This window comes from Anopheles stephensi, unplaced genomic scaffold (assembly GCF_013141755.1).
Source record: "Anopheles stephensi strain Indian unplaced genomic scaffold, UCI_ANSTEP_V1.0 ucontig186, whole genome shotgun sequence".
NCBI classification, from domain to species: domain Eukaryota; kingdom Metazoa; phylum Arthropoda; class Insecta; order Diptera; family Culicidae; genus Anopheles; species Anopheles stephensi.
Genome location: NW_023405109.1, coordinates 20,001 through 22,500, shown reverse-complemented (window position 1 = coordinate 22,500; position 2,500 = coordinate 20,001). Strand labels below are relative to the sequence as shown.

Below are 2,500 nucleotides of genomic sequence, written 5' to 3'. Positions count from 1 at the left end.
CTCGAAGAAAGGATGTCATGTTGCCATGAAGCTGACACACGACCGTGTACGGCCGGACCCGCACCGCCCCACCTGGGTGGAGAGGTTTGGACGACACGCACACGGCCCGCGCAAACGGGTAGCTCAACAGGCTCCGGAATGGTAACCGATTCCCTTTCGCCGGCTATGTATGGGATTGTACGGGTTGGGTTCCCATGCGGCTTAGGATTGCTAACTCGTGTTCAACTGCTGTTGACACGAACATTCTCCACTTCAGTCATCCAAGACTCGTTCGAAATGTGCTACTACCACCAAGATCTGTGCCGGTGGCGGCTCCATGCGGCTTGCGCCAAACACTTCTGCGCACACCACCGTACCCTCCTACTCGCTAGGGTTTCATCGCAGGGTTGGTCAGGCCCCCGATGCGCTCTACCGCTAGCGGCAATGTATAGGCAAACGACTTGAGCGCCATCCATTTTAAGGGCTATTGCTTCGGCAGGTGAGTTGTTACACACTCCTTAGCGGATGACGACTTCCATGTCCACCGTCCTGCTGTCTTTAGCAATCAACACCTTTCATGGTATCTGAATGCGTCGTTTATTTGGGCGCCGTAACATTGCGTTTGGTTCATCCCACAGCACCAGTTCTGCTTACCAAAACTTGGCCCACTAGGCACACCGATATCTAACCGGAGCCCTCCCCCCCCGGAGGAGAGGAGACCCCGCCCGTTTAGTTCGATTGTAGCCAGGGCGGCGATCATCAAAGCATGCCGCCCAGTACCGTACCCATTTATAGTTTGAGAATAGGTTAAGATCATTTCGAACCTAAGGCCTCTAATCATTCGCTTTACCAGATAAGAATAAGGCTCGAAATGCTACGTGCTCCAGCTATCCTGAGGGAAACTTCGGAGGGAACCAGCTACTAGATGGTTCGATTGGTCTTTCGCCCCTATGCCCAACTCTGACAATCGATTTGCACGTCAGAATTGCTTCGGCCCTCCATCAGGTTTCCCCTGACTTCGGCCTGATCAGCATAGTTCACCATCTTTCGGGTCGCATCCTACGCACTCGAGGGATGCCCACTCGGGCTGCACGAGACAGCCGCGGGACGGGACACCCCGGGATGGAGGGGCCGACGAAGGCTTGCGCCCGTGCCGAACCCGTAATCCCTAGCAACCTTGTTCGAGTTGTCTGTGCCTTTGGGTTTGAGTCGTGTGCGCAACCATTGCTGGTTACGCGACGCCCATTGGCTTGCGCGCAAGATATGACTTCTTGGTCCGTGTTTCAAGACGGGTCCCGGAGGTGCCTCAATGCATAGTGCGTCATCGCCGATCGGGGGGTCGAGTGCTTCTAGGCCTTCGGCTACAAGGCTGCTCCCTAGACCCCGGTCGTACGTTTCCATCGTGCTTCCAGCGGCGCACCAAGACTCGGTCGGACCCGCGCCTCTCGGGTGGAAAAGGCGCGGAGACCCCCGTTGGGAGCGGCCGCCAAGCCGCCCCTACTAGGGAGGCCGTCCACCACGAGCCAGGGGCCTATTGCCGGAATGATATGCTCACGCAGATGCGCAATGGATCGCGATGTCCGTTTGCTGCGGATCGATAAGTGCACGGTAGGCCCGGAGGCCCAACGCTGAATATCGCCGCCCGGATCATTGAGTTCAACGGGTTTGCGTCCCCTAGGCAGTTTCACGTACTATTTGACTCTCTATTCAGAGTGCTTTTCAACTTTCCCTCACGGTACTTGTTCGCTATCGGTCTCATGGCGGTATTTAGCTTTAGAATGAGTTTACCTCCCACTTAGTGCTGCACTATCAAGCAACACGACTCCATGGAGCCGGCCGTCTGCCACCACAGTCCTGTGCCGTTCTACGGGCCTATCACCCTCTGTGGGATAATGGGCCACCTTCAAGTTAGACTTGAACTGTTTGCACCGTGCGTAGCAGATAACGGACCGGTCCAGTACACGGCATCGGACAGACGAGGCCCCCTCGTCGTCCCTACGTGCTGAGCTCTTCCCGTTTCGCTCGCAGCTACTCAGGGAATCCCGGTTGGTTTCTCTTCCTCCTCTTATTAATATGCTTAAATTCTGAGGGTCGTCACACATCACTTGAGGCCTACAGACTCCACTGTCACAATGATGCGACGGGAGAAGCGGTGATAAATCACCCCTGTCGTGCTAACCTCACTCACCCACACGGCGTGAGCACGTCTCGCGACTGCAACTGGATGCGAGGAAAGATACGAGCGCGTTGGGCCGCAAGTGTTACTCGACCCGAGCCAACCGGTGGAAGTCCCCGTGCAATTGGTGATAACCTTATATGCTGTGGTGGATACATCCGTTGGTTGATACTAGAGGTCGAACCGTGCGACTTGACGCGCGCTCGCTCTTCACCCATGCTCACATGTGTGTGTGTGTGTTTAGGTTTGTGTACCATACCTCGTATGTCTCTCTGTGTTAGCACTCTCACTTTCAGCGCCCACGGTCCCGACAAGGATGCGGATCCGAGCACGCCATGCTGCGAC

General features: G+C 55.9%; 1 non-coding gene across 1 annotated transcript in view; it reads right to left on the bottom strand.

Annotated features, from left to right (window-relative positions):
* LOC118515750 overlaps positions 1 to 2,093 on the bottom strand; it is a 4,239-nt gene extending 2,146 nt beyond the window's left edge. The window contains exon 1 of the ribosomal RNA XR_004907378.1: positions 1 to 2,093. This exon is cut by the window's left edge and continues 2,146 nt beyond it. This is a non-coding gene — a ribosomal RNA (large subunit ribosomal RNA).
* Positions 2,094 to 2,500: the final 407 nt, after the last annotated feature.